Genomic DNA, 14823 nt, shown 5'->3' with positions numbered 1-14823 from the left:
AGTTTTAGTTTTCTGCAATGGAAAAGTACTCTGACTAGTTACTTTTATCAAAAAGTAATGCTGTAATGTAACTACTTTTTAATGACAGTAATTTTGTATCTAATTAGTTACTTTTAAAAGTAACGTCCCCCAACACTGATCCTGTATGCAGAGGGTGGGCGGGAGCCTATCCCAGGAGGCTTAGGGCACGAGTACAAGGTACACCCTGGATGGGGTGCAAGTCCATCGCAGAGCAGACACATCTGTACACACTCACTTGCTTATTCACACACTACAAGCAATTCAGGAAAGCCAGTTAGCATGTCTTTCCTCCTGGTACTCCATTTTTCTTCCACAGTTAAAAGACATGCAAGTTAGGCTAATTGGCATTCCCAAATTGCCAGTAATGTGAATGACAATCAGGCATCGAGCTGGAAACCTGACCCCTTAAATAACTGGCCAAGAAATTACAGTGGAACCTCGGATTACGAGCTTAATTCGTTCCGGAAGTGGGCTCGTATTCCAAAACACTCGTAAACCAAATTTAATTTTCCCATAGGAAATAATGGAAACTTAAATTATTCGTTCTACAGCCCCAAAAAATAAATACATAAATATAATTAATACAAAATATAAAGTAAAAAAAAAAACAAATTAACCTGTACTTTACCTTAAAAAAATGTAAAATTAAACCCCGACAGATAAGGGTTTTCGTTTGTGCATGCAGAGTGTATGTGTGTAAAATGTGTGCGCGCGCGCACACACACACACACACACACACACACATTAACGGATAGACCGTTTTTAAAACCATTCAAAAATTAGCAAGGAACATTCCTAGTCACACCCACGTGAGCGCATACTAACAGGATCACTACTGTAAGTAAAACAACAACAACAAAAAAACAAATTAAACAGCTCCTCACCTTTGAAAACAATCGCGACAGAGAGAAGTTTGTGTGTTTATTTGGCAACCTGAGAGGAGGGGGACTGAAGAGGGGCTCGCTCGCGTTTACGGCCCCCTTCTCTCAGGTTGCCAAACAAACACACAAACTCCCTGCCTTACACAGACACAAACACGCACACTCAAAAACACTGCTGGCACTAAGACCCAGCAGGGGAGACGATAGGTCTCGGCTTTACAGCTCCCCTTCTCTCAGGTTGCCAAATAAACACACAAACTCTTCTCTGTCGCGATTTTTTTCAAAGGTGAGGAGCTGTTTAATTTTTGTTGTTGTTGTTGTTTTACTTTACAGTAGTAATCCAGTTAGTATGCACTCACGTGAGTGTGACTAGCGGTGTTCCTTGCTAATTTTTAAACGGTCTCTCCGTTAATGTGTGTGCGCACACGCACATCTCACACACACACAGCGCGTGTGTGTACTTACCCAGCAGGAGAGACGATTACCTACAATTCTGCTGCAAGAGAGAGAAAAACCGTTGGCTCACTTGTGATGACGTAACGCTCGTTGTTAAAACAAGAAGCGCATGCGTGAAACATGATACTCGGTGCTCGTTCACTAAGACAATGCTCGTTTTTCAAGTACAAATTTATTTAAAATTGTTGCTCATCTTGCAAAACACTCGTAAACCACGTTACTCGTAATCCGAGGTTCCACTGTATAGATATATCGGATGGGGAGTATCTGTTGCATGATGCAGCAGATGGCATGTGGACGAACCAAAATACCAAAAAACTTACTCAGTAATGGATCTGTACCTACAGAAGCTAATACCAATTTAACTTTGGGTCAAGTTATTTTTTTTTTAAAACATACTGTGCCAGTGTTTATATTTTTTAAAACATACTGTGCCAGGGGTAGCTCAGTGGTTAAGGCATTGGACTACGGTTCGAAAGATCCCAGGTTCAAACCCCACAATCACCAAGTTGCCACTGTTGGGCCCTTGAGCAAGGCCCTTAACCCCCAACTGCTCAGATGTATAATGAGACAAAAATGTAAGTTGCTCTGGATAAGAGCGACTCTGCCAAATGCTTAAATGTAAATGTTTGAACTTTCATCAAAACAAGGTTGCCATAGCAGATGTTGAAATTATTAAACAGAACTCTTGGTAAAATACCAGCTGAGTTTAACTGCTGAGTTACAGTAGAGTGAGTCATTATCAGGGTGTTCCTTAACTGGCAGGGCTTTCATTAAGTGTAACCATTTTTTTCCAACTTCACTCTACTGCTAGAAAATTAAAGTGAGCATGCTGGAAGGTCATACTATTTTTTTTCACTTTCTCTTTTATAGAGCTTTTATGATGATTTGACATCATTGTTACTGTAAAAATAGCCACAGAAATTATGTTAGTTTAAAATACAGGGCATTTATCTGGTTAACCTTTTAAGTCCTTGCATAGAAGGGTGCGAGAAATCTGCCAGAATGTATCTTGGTTTAATAAGAGTAAGGCATATCCCTGCCAAACTATTTAAACCAGCCCTTACTGGTTTCATGCAGTGGCGGACTGGCCATCTGGAGCACTGGGAGTTTTCCTGGTGGGCCGCTGGCCAAAGTGGGCCGGCCCGGATAGTACGCAAATATATTAAAAAAAGAGTGCGTCGATCGCACGGGGGCCGCCGACAAAGAGCGTGTGTTTATGTTACAGGATGTATTGCTCTCCCTCAAAATTAATTAGTTTGGTCTAGTCTATCTGTTCTGAAACACGCCCCGCCGCAACCTTTTTACTTTTAATTTACCGAAGGAGAGAGATTGATCCTTTCTCAATGCAGCAACTTTCGCTGAGCAAATTAACAATAATTTTCATGAATGAAAAGGTGAAGCTGAAAGTTACACGAAAAGAAAAAAAAAAGCTTTAGAGATAAATGCTGTGAAATGCTTTAAATGAACAGATTCTGCTTTTGACGTAAAGGAACGTTACAGTTCTGCAGGCTCTGGCGACACCACATCTCACAGCATAATACATTGGCTTATAAAAGTGGAGATTAAAAAAAAATTATATATTGGGTCATATTTGTAAAACAAAGAAAGAAAAGAACCATAAGACAAACAACATATAAAGACAATATTTTCAGTGTCCAGTAGTACCAGTCTCACAAAGATCTAGGAGGCTTATAAACAGTTTAACAGCAAAATGAGACATTTTGGCAGTATTGTGATTTTTTTTTATGTTTTTCCTAAGATACATTTTTGCAATACTGTTGCAAACATTGTGATGCAGTGTAAGATATAGCACTCATCAGTGTAAGCTGTAAGTGCAGCAGGTCAGTGAGGATGAACCAGTGCCTGCTGATGATGACCAACACCTCTCCTCTAATCTACCAGAGCCTACTGAACAGAAAGGCAATCAGTGAACAGGTAAGCTGGAATAAAATCAGTAGCAGCATTAACTCATGCTAGTAATTATTATGATAGTTATCAATATTTATTCAAAATAATGTTTCTTAGCATTATTTCGAATTAATATTGACTGCCATAATAATTTAAATAAGTGACTAGTTTACACACACATATGAAACACTCACACATACATACTGTAGATACTACTAACTGCTTAAACAACTATATATGAAATGCGCACGCACACACACATACATACTTTCCACACACACATACAAACTTCTCAGTGTAACCCGAAGGCATTTCAGTGTAATCGGAAGGTATTTCAGTGTAATCGGAAGTAAAAGAAAACTCGAAGCACGGAATCTGTGGCAAATATGGCGGAAAGTATTATGTCTGTGCGCGCGCATTTCATACAGTGTTGCCAACTATTTTCAATGGAAAGTAGCTAAAGTCTGCTCGAAAAAAAGTCGCCAAATGTCGCTAGATGACGTCATGCGTATATTTGTATATGGATGACGTAATTTTGCACATGCGCAGCTCATTCACATCTATGTCAGCATTGTAAAGTTGCTAAGGTTTGTCCACAAGTCGCTAGATTTGTCGCTAGGCGCTTTTTAAAAAAAGGCGTCAAGGGGGTCTGAAAAGTCGCTAAATCTAGCGACAAAGTCGCTAAGGTGGCAACACTGATTTCATATGTAGTTGTTTGAGCAGTTAGTAGTATAAATTGTGGCGTGGGCGGGGCGGCAGCTGACGACCAACATGCCTTGCGGGGGTTTCTATGTGTTCACCATGTTGGGGAAGAGTGTTTGGGGTAGTGGCTTCGGCCCTGTTTGTGTGTGGAAGTGTGCGTGACCTGTTGAATGTGCTTCAGATCATGCTTAGGCTTAATTGGTTGCAGGTTCTCGTGTGAATGTCCTGCTCATGCTATACATGTTGTGAGTAGAATAAAGTACTCCCAGCCATTACATCTTCAACGTCCTTTCCGACGGTAAAACGCTACAATATGTATGTGTGATTGTTTCGTGTGTGCATGAGTGAAGTTTGATGTAAGCCCTATATGACACCTCATAGAAAGCTTTGAAAAAAAATCAACAAACCATACACAAGAACAGCAAAACAACTAAACCGTAGTCAGACCACCCAATGTTTCATAGCCACCTTAATTGGCAAACTAGGCCGAGGTGAAATCAATGACAGGAACACAGGTGCACTGTGGGAAATGAGGTTCAACCATGTACCTAAAGCACAGAGTGTCTAGGTGCAAGGCGCCCTCTAGGGGTTACTCCTGACATATTATTCTGTGCGTTCATATTTATGATGGTAGTGCTCTTGTTTTGTTGACTGAACATTGAAACATTTTAAAACAAAACAAAACTTAAACATTTGAAACAAAAACATTTCTAAATAATTATCATAATAAATAAAAAAAATATATAAGCTATTTTTCTCAATGGAAAGGAGCTTTATATTGATGTATTTTTGGTTTAATTAGAGTAAGGCATATCCCTGCCAAACTATTTAAACCAGCCCTTACTGGTTCCATGTATTAAAATTTGGAAACTTAGATCATGTACCTCAGCTTACTAATAGTTGAGAGTTGTTGCATGTTTTATAGGGAACAGATCACAAGTATATAAGCACACTGTAAATATTAGGGAATTTACAACTCTATTAACTATTATACAACTATACAACCATTGTATTGTATTTTATATGACAGGAACTTGTTAGGAGGATAAGTGTGTTAAGGAACGCCCTAATATTCACAATGCTAAAAAAAAAATCATGAAGTAAGATTCTGAAAATAAGAGCACTGGTTCTGCATGTACACATTAACGCCCCACTGCGCATGCCCAGGCATTTTGTTTAACACTAACCACACTCTGCATGCCTCAGGTTCGGTATAATTTACCACTGCAGTGTTAAAGTGAAACAACAGATGAATGTTACTGTATTTATTTCATATACATACAGTGGCTTGCAAAAGTATTCTTAGCCCCCTTGAACTTTTCCACATGTTTTTGTGGGGATTCCAAAACTATAAAATAACACATGTGGAATTAGGTCATTATGTAACAACAACAAAAACAACAGTTAGCTGTTATTTTAAGACACAGGGGTCAGCCTTTCTGTAATAGTTCTTGCAAGAACAATATTGTCAAGTGCATTTGCAAAATCCGTCAAGCACCATAATGAAACTGGCTCTCACGAAGGCCATCCCAGGAGGGCGAGACCAAAACCTACCTCTGCCGCAGACAAGAAGTTCATTTAGAGTTATCAGCCTGAAAAATGGCCAATTAACAGCACCTCTAACAGATTAGAGGCGTTATGAATTATCTTATGTTATCTTTACAAAGCATAAGTAGCAGACACATCTCACCATCTTTTGAACGGTAGTGTAGAAAGCAGGAAACAGAAATGAGGTGTTACCTTTGACAACCTAGACCGAGTCGTTTGTTCTTTTGTCACCTGACTCCCATAGACACTATGCAGTGAGATAGTTTCAAAAGAATGATTGACTGTATGTAGACGTGTAAGTGTATGTAAACGTGTTGGGGGTCTGTTTATTAATAATGGAACATTATTTATTTATTATTTTCGATCAAAAGAACAAAATTAACTAAATGAAAAAATTCAAAGAACCGAGTCACTAAAATGATCCAAACTTCCCATCACTAATTATTATGCCGATTTTGTGTTTGATTGGTGCCTTTACACAGCTGTAAATGTCAGGCGCCAATGGAGTCAGGCAGGCTGAGAGGACCAAAAAAGCAGATGCACCACATGGAAATGAAAGTTCACTTGCTTTACTGGTGAAATCACAGAATGTCAAATAGAAAAATGTAATGCTTAGTCCAAAAACATAAAACAATTAAAGTTGTTGTAGATGGAAGCGCAGAAGATCACAAGTTTATTAATCTGGAGCCTGTGCAGTGTCTGACATGCGAAATGAAACTTGTTGTGAATAGAAGTTTTAATTCATTCTATAACTGAAACTTGAGATCCAATGCACGAGGACTTTATTCATGAGTTTCTAAATACCTTGAAAAGCTTGGCATTGACAGTTGTGTAGTAGAAGAATAAACACCAGGCGTCCTAGCTGGTGCTTCTGGGTGATGTTGATTAAAATCAAAACATAAGGTTGGATCAACAATGCAATTCAATTACATTTTACTTGTATAATGCTTTTAACAATGGTCATTATCGCAAAGCAGCTTTATGGAATCAAAGAAAAATTATGAAAATGTATAAGAAATGTGAGAAAATATGTACGAAATACAATAAATTACAAGGAACCTGGCAGGTAAAGAGCTTCTCTCTTCCGGTCCGTAGTCTTCCCAATCAACGAGGTACTAAAGTCCTTGCCGTTGACGTCGTGCTTTCAGCAGTTTATGTACTCACTGTCAATGAGCCAGGGAGGAGAAAGGGGATAATTTACTAGGGATCCCTTGTCCGAGTTGTGAGATGTGAAAAGTTAGGTTGAGGCAGTGCATGGTGAGGGGCAGGGAAAGCCTGATGGGACAGGGATTAAATAAAGAAATTATTTAAAAAAAAAGAATCTTATCATAGGTTTATCTCAACCACAAATTATGGTGGAAAATAAGTATAAGGTCACCTACAAACAAGCAAGATTTCTGGATCTTACCGACCTGTAACTTCTTTAAGATGCTCCTCTGTCCTCAACTTGTTACCTGTATTAATGGCATCTGTTATCAGTATAAAACTTTACTATGGCTAAGACCAAAGAGCTGTCGAAGGATACCAGAAACAAAATTGTAGACCTGCACCAGGCTGGGAAGACTGAATCTGCAATAGGTAAGCAGCTTGGTGTGAAGAAATCAACTATGGAAGCATTTTTTTGAAAATGGAAGACATACAAGACCACTGATAATCTCCCTCGATCTGGGGCTCCACGCAAGATCCCAACCCATGGGGTAAAATGATCAAAAGAACTGTAAGAAAAATTCCCTAAACTACACGGTGGGCCTTCTGAATTACCTGCAGAGACCAAAGTAACAAAGACTACCATTAGTAACACACTGCGTCGCCGGGGAATCAAATCCTGCAGTGCCAGATGTGTCCCCCTGTTTAAGCCAGTACATGTCCAGGCCCGTCTGAAGTTTGCTAGAGAGAATTTGGATGATCCAGCAGAGGATTAGTGAGAATGTCATATGGTCAGATGAAACAAAAATAGAACTTCATGTTTGGAGGAGAAAGAATGCTGAGTTGCATCCAAAGAACACCATACCTACTGTAAAGCATGGGGGTGGAAACATCATGCTTTGGGGCTGTTTTTCTGCAAAAGGATTAGGACGACTGATCCGTGTAAAGAAAAAAAATGAATGGGGCCATGTATCGTGAGGTTTTGAGTAAAACACACTGCCCAGGCAGTGAGTAAGCCTTGTAAGCCTTGTAAGAAGCACTTGAAAGGTCCTGCAGTGGCCTAGCCAGTCTCCAGATCTCAACCCCATAGAAAATCTTTGGAGGGAGTTGAAAGTCCGACAGCCCCAAAACATCACTCCTCTAGAGAAGATCTGCATGGAGGAATGGGCCAAAATACCAGCAACAGTGTGTGAAAACCTTGTGAAGACTTACAAAATGTTTGACCACTGTCAAATCGTTAACAAAGAGTAGATAACAAAGAATTGAGATTAAATTTTGTTATTTACCAAATACTTATTTTCCACCAAAATTTGCAAATAAAGTCTTTAAAAATTTTCTGGATTTTTTATTTTATTTTATTTTGTCTCTCATAGCTGCGGTATACCTATGATAAAAATTACAGGCCTCCCCCATCTTTTTAAGTGGGAGAACTTGCACAATTGGTGGCTGACTAAATACCTTTTTGCCCCACTGTATCTTAGTAATAGTGACTAAATAGTGGTCCAATGGATATAGGCATCCATTTATGGGAAATTGTTATGATGGACATGTCATGGATGGATAACATTACTCTCTGACCAACTCGGTACCTGGGGGCTGCCAAGCACAATCAATTGGCTTGCTGTTTAAAGGCACTGATTAACTATAGGTGGCCCAGGTCCAGACCCTCTTACAGCAGCGCACAAATGCCTGGGCTGTAGGTACCTTCCTTAGCTTCCTTCTTTTCTTGGGATGGGAAAAAGAGTGGCTCAGTTCAGCAATTTCCTTGGCTGATGGAAGTTTCTTCAGGCCTGGATACTGATTGAATGCCCACTTTACCTGTGTTTTTAATTTCCAAGAGCGCGGCTGCCACAATACAATGAGAAGACAGTATGGTTTAGATTACAGATTTGATTTGAAGTCAGTGAAGTAGTGAGAAGAATAGTGTATATCTGGCTTGACAGGCATTGATTTTCTTGGCTGACATGAGGTATTTCAAATTCTTATGGTTGGTCCAGACTAAAAACAGAAAAGCAGTCCCTTTCAACCAGTGTCTCCATTCCTCCAGTGCAAGCTTCATTAATAACAATTCTAGATCCCCAATGTAATTTCTTTTTGCAGGGGAGAGACAGTGGAGAGAAGAAGGAGCAGGGATGTAATTTGGTATTTTTGGGTGATCTTTGTGACAGCATGACCCCAACCCATAATTCAGATGTATCTACCTCGACCATAAACTAAAAGGAAGGGTCTGGAATCGTGTCAATGGGTGCTGAGATGAACCTGCGCTTGATATCGGAGAATGCCTCTTTAGTCTGTTTGTTCCAGAGGAAAGAGTAGTGATTAGTGTTGTAAGAAGAGCTGCCAATAAACTATAATTTCTAATAAAGCACCAATAGAAACCCAGGAATCTGTGAATTATCGTTGACTTACTAAACACCTGAGGTCATTGTATTAAGATGGAATGTTTAAAAGGTCAGGAAACTCTTTTTCAGCGGTGGTGTGTGAGGAGTGGGCCTTAGAAGATTGGGGGCATAAAGACAGGCAAATGGGACTCATGGATAGTGTTTTTTGTAAAGTCCATTTTAGGGTTATGTCTGATTAGTCAAGGAGATCACTGCATGATAGGGGCATGATGGCCCTCCATGACAAAAATAGAGATTGTTTTGACATGGTTGTCTGATATTTTTAGAGTGACAGATGGGTGGTAGGGTACTTCCATCTAGTGCATAAACCAATAGGGGAGCATCCTGAAGCTGGTAAGGAATTCTCAGATCCTTGGCAGCAACGGCACAGATTTTGATCAGCTCTGTAATCATTGAGGGCCTCGAGTGTTTGAGCTTTGTTGTTATATTTGTAAATGATCATGAACCCAATAACAAGAAGCTTTGGCCTGAAAGGTTACTTTGGGGGAGGGCCCTCCAAGACCCCCAGTTTTATAGCAGGGCCTTTTATTTTAGCAGTTAATTGAGGTGGAAGTGGCCTACCTGACTGCAGTAAACGCTGGCGTTCCTCAGGGGAGATTAAGGCCCAGTTGATCTGCATGGGTTCAGCAGTGAGTTTTCACCATCTGAGTTGCATACATGCATTGATGCGGCCCTTCAGGTCCATGGGGCCTGGTATGCCTGAAGGGAGTTCTCAGAAGACCAACTCAATCTTTACTGTTGTGAAAGTTTAAAAACATGTCAAATAAGGCACAATCATAAGGCTAGTGTGCAGGAACTTAATTCAGTAATCATAGAGTGAACGTGTACTGTACTCTGGTGAAGTCTCAGCATCTGCCTCCCTGCCTCACAGGGAACAGTCAAAAACTCTTCTCGTCTCGTTGGTGAAGGTTTTATAGTTAGTGCAGCATGAATTGTTGGTAAACCATAGTGCAGTTCCCCACTCAAATGCCACTCAAATATTCAACAACTTCGCACAGCCATTAAAGAGGAGTGGACCAACATTCCACAGGCCACAACTGACAAGAAGAAGATGTGTTGCACTGCATGAGGCAAATGGTGGTCACACCAGATACTGTACTGACCGGTTCTGAGTCCCCAGACCCCCAATAAAGCAAAAAACTGCACATTTCAGGGTGGCTTTTATTGTGGGCAGTATAAGGTACACCTGTGCACTACTCATGATGTCAGATCAGCATCTTAATGTGGCACACCTGTGAGTTATTTCTACATTGTAAAGGAATGCTGAAGGCGTCCAAAAAATGCATTAATCTCTTTTGAACAGTTGATATTGAGATGTGTCTGCTACTTATTCTCTGTAAAGACTTCATAACACCTCTAATCTGAGGTGCTGTTAATTGGTCAAATTTCAGGCTGATAACTCTAAATAAACTTCTTGTCTGTGGCAGAGGTAGGTTTTGTCTCGCCCTCCTGGGATGGCCTTCATGAGAGCCAGTTTCATTATGGTGCTTGATGATTTTGCAAATGCACTTGACAATAGTGTTCTTGCAAGAACTATTACGGAAAGGCTGACCCCTGTGTCTTAAAATAACAACTAACTGTTGTTTTTCTTGTTATTACATAATTACCTAATTCCATATGTGTTATTTTATAGTTTTGAAATCCCCAGTATTGTTGTAGAATGTAGAAAATAAATCCCTAAACAAAAACAAAGAAATTTGCAAGTATTCTAAAACTTGAACGGTAGTATATATATATATATATATATAGGTCATTCTAGAATTGCGGGTACATTTTGCGTCTTCGAGATAAACCTTTTATTATTTTTCAAAAACAAAAAATGTATTGAAAGAGTTTTGAAAAATTGCACAAATTATATCAAGCTTTTACCCAAAAAAATGTTTATATGTGTATTTAGGAACATTTTGTCATGAAAATATTAAATTAAAGACTCCCTCTATACCTATTTTTGACTGTCTTTGCCTCCTTAATCATACATTCAGCTTCAATTATCATGAAATAATTACGGCTAATTTTAATCTTTTTTGTGTGTTTACTTTACTAATTTATGTAAACAGTTGCATAAAACATCTATTTTCTGTATTATTTGTAATTTTAGTAATTAAAAAATACATTTTGTGTCTGTCCCTACGTTCTGGTCAACTCTGTTAACTCTGTTATAAAAAGGCACAACAATCTTTAAAGCACTGATAAAAAAAAGCATGTGACTTGCTCCAAGTGATGTCCCTTCTTCTGGCAGGAAAATCTGGAAGGCACTGAGGTATGTCATTATTCCTCTCTCATTAACTTGTACAATATGTGTAGGATACACCAATAGTAGAATAATTATTTGTCAAATCTGTTATTGTGATATTTCAGTGAATCTCTCATTCACTTTTTAAAAAACAAAAATATGATGAAAATACTTACATTTCTGTTTTATACATGCCATGTGGTATCTGGTTTGAGGTTAGCATCTTAAGCTAAAGCACAAAATGGTGGAAAATGTCAACTCTGTTATTGTCAACTCTGTTAGTGGTTGACAGACTTTTCTGTTCGTACTTTGATTTTCAGAATAATTTCTAAAAATCTTACAAGTTTAAGATCAGCAAATATTAAAAATATAAAATTTGAAGTGTGTTCTATGAAAATAAAAAAGTTTAACATAAAAAGAAAATACTATTTTTTGTCTTCTTTTTCTATTTGAAATGTACCCGCAACTCTAGAATGACCCATATATATATATATATATATATATATATATATACTACCGTTCAAAAGTTTTATATATATATATATATATATATATATATACACACACACTATATATTTTTTTTCATGTTTTGTCGAAACATTTTTACGTTTGAACAAAGATATGTTGGCATATTCACGAATCAAGACATTCTCATAGTTAACACTTTCAGATACAGTAGCCTACCATTAGGAAATTTAATTAATTTCAAGACCATTTAAACCGAGACATTTCATTGTTTTGTTACTGATAACAACACATGACAAAAACTCTATAAGAAACTTTTTGAATTTAAAAGCAATTTATGAATAATATGATAATAAATAATATGAAGCACATATACGTGCACGGATGTTGATTATACCAGTAATAAACGAGCACTAAGACCCAGCAGGGAAGTCGATTATCCACAATTCCGCAGCGCAAGAGAGAGAAAAACCATTGGCTCTGTTGTAATGACATGACATTCTGTGTCAAAACAAGAAGTGCATGCGTGATACATGATACTCCGTCCTCGTAAACCAAGACTTTTTCGTTTTGCATGTCAAAATTTATTAAAAATCTTTGCTTGTCTTGCGAAAAACTCGCAAACCGTGTTACTCGCAATCTGAGGTTTTACTGTACTCAGTTGCCAGGGGGGATTTGTCTAGCCTTAAAGCATTTAGAAAGTATTTAATTGCTCCTACCAAACACTTTCTTTACTGTAACACTGAAGCATCTGATGAATTAAGCCCACTGTATTCCTTGTAATACTTCACCTTAAATAGACTGACCTACAGTGAGGAGAAATTCTACAATTATCAAGGCACTCAAGCTTTGGAAATTAATCAATTGTTTTTTTGTTTTATATCCTTTTTACTACATACACCAATCAGCCAACACACACACACACAAAAAAAAACACTGACAAGTGAGGTACATAATATTCCAGTAAAAGCAATGAAGCTGAAAAAGTGGGACACAGTTATGGGTGCAGAATAACTAAAATACTTTTTTAGTTTAATATATTTTATACATTTTATTGTCTTCACTGAATGTATTTTTTAATGTTTTTTGTTTTTAATTACCCTTTAGTTTTTTTTGACAATGCTATGTACCTTAAATTGTGATTAAAATGTAATATACAGTGCCATGAAAATGTATTTTCCCCTTTCATTTCCCCCTTGTATATTTTCGTAATTTTGCTCTTGGAATAATTTTGTTAGGCCAGCCTTCACTGTTCCATGTTTTCTTCATTTGGGGATAATTGCTCTTACCATGATTTGCTGGTGTCCCAACGACTGGTGTAGTGATTGTTCTATGCTGATCCTGATAGACTTCAAATGACCCCCAAAAAGATGGAGAGAGGTGTTGGGTCTGATTCTGTTTAGACATTCATTGTTAGTTTCAAAGCCACCTTGGGTCTGAAATCCCATGTCCATTTTCTATTCTTGAAAAGGTAGTATTTAGATAAATGGAAAGAATCAAGGGTGTCTTGGTGACTGTGGAATGTAAGCTTTGTGAGTATTTCAGGATTGAGCCCCTGATGATGTGGCCTTGAGAGCCAGTTCATTCCAGACCTTTCCAGCAGTTAACATGAAGATTGAGGGCCAGCACTGAGCATTGAGCTTTAACATGCTGCAGGATCTCTATTATAATTTTCTGGGCATGCAAGGAGTGAGGAAGCAGATGGAGGAAATAGTGGGAAATAGTAAATGGTGTAGTGGTATAGGCTGTGCTAGCCGTGCATTGATCAAGGCTGGTGTTGTTGCTGCTGCTGTTGCTCTCCAGTGTGGTGACCCACTGCCACTAATGCCTGATGCCTCTCCAGGTCACCTGCTTCATTTACTGTGTGGCAAGGCAGCACAAACACACACAGATCCAAAATGTAAGACATTACATTACAAGGACTGATGTACAAACGCAGAACTTGCTTTATACTTCACTTCTCAGAGAGCATAGAGTGGGACAACGATGAGTCCATATGAACAGTTTCACAACAAAACATAATACACACTATTTTGGGACTGACCCTGAAGGTTGTTTATAACAAAATGTTTACTTTAAAATCCATTACATATTCTTTTTTTAAAAGCATTGAACTTCCACATTTAAGGTGAACAATGACACAGAGTGTTCACGATTCATAACAAAACATGATGTGTCCTGAAAAGCCTTTCACGTCACTTCTTTCTGTCAAGACATCAGTGAAGCAAAACTTCTGGCTAGATATGATATCAGCTGCTGTTGGTGAACTATACCCATTTAGTGGACATTTGGTTAATAAACCAAAAAAAAAAGGTTGTTTACCCTCTGCTATTGCAGTTACACCAGCATTCAAGACCAACAGGGACTGTATGTGTCACTTAACATCTGAAAAACTGTCTATGACATAGAAAATTAGGCAATACAAATTCCAAAAACCACATTACTTTATAAACTTCACAAAGCTGATGGAATATTGCAGTGTAAATTTCTGTTTTACCACCAAACCTATACTTTGTTGTTGTTGTTGTTCATGGCCCAAAATGCCTTGTGCTTTACTGTTGTTGTTGGGCAACAGGGACTTTTTTTGGGTGGGGTTAAACAAATCAACAGCTCTAAACTGAAATGTTACACTAGGGTTAATTGGAGAATATGTCAAAATACGTTCCTTCTGTGTCAGTTGATAAAGCTCACCGACCTCCAGTGAGAATTGTAAAGTATTCGCTGGCACAATATTCAACATTCAGCGCATGCCTTTTGTACTACTAAAGCCGGATGATATTTTATCTGGATCTTAAGCATTACATGCCTTAGAAGATACCTCAACCAGACTGCTAAATTCCACAAGGTTTATTCTGTAAGAAAACCACATTGACACAATTAAATTAAATGAACAATTCGTGGAGAATAAATGACTTTATTTTACAATGCATTACCTGAACAGGGATCAGTTTTTTGTTTGTATTCACTTTAAATATATTTTTTATATTTAAATACAAAAATAATGACGTCAATTTACAGATCTCTATTCTTTCTTATGAGAGTGCACACAACATGACGT

This window comes from Clarias gariepinus, chromosome 6 (assembly GCF_024256425.1).
Source record: "Clarias gariepinus isolate MV-2021 ecotype Netherlands chromosome 6, CGAR_prim_01v2, whole genome shotgun sequence".
In the NCBI taxonomy this organism is placed as follows: domain Eukaryota; kingdom Metazoa; phylum Chordata; class Actinopteri; order Siluriformes; family Clariidae; genus Clarias; species Clarias gariepinus.
The sequence above is the reverse complement of the archived record's forward strand: the minus strand, read 5'-3'. Positions refer to the sequence as shown.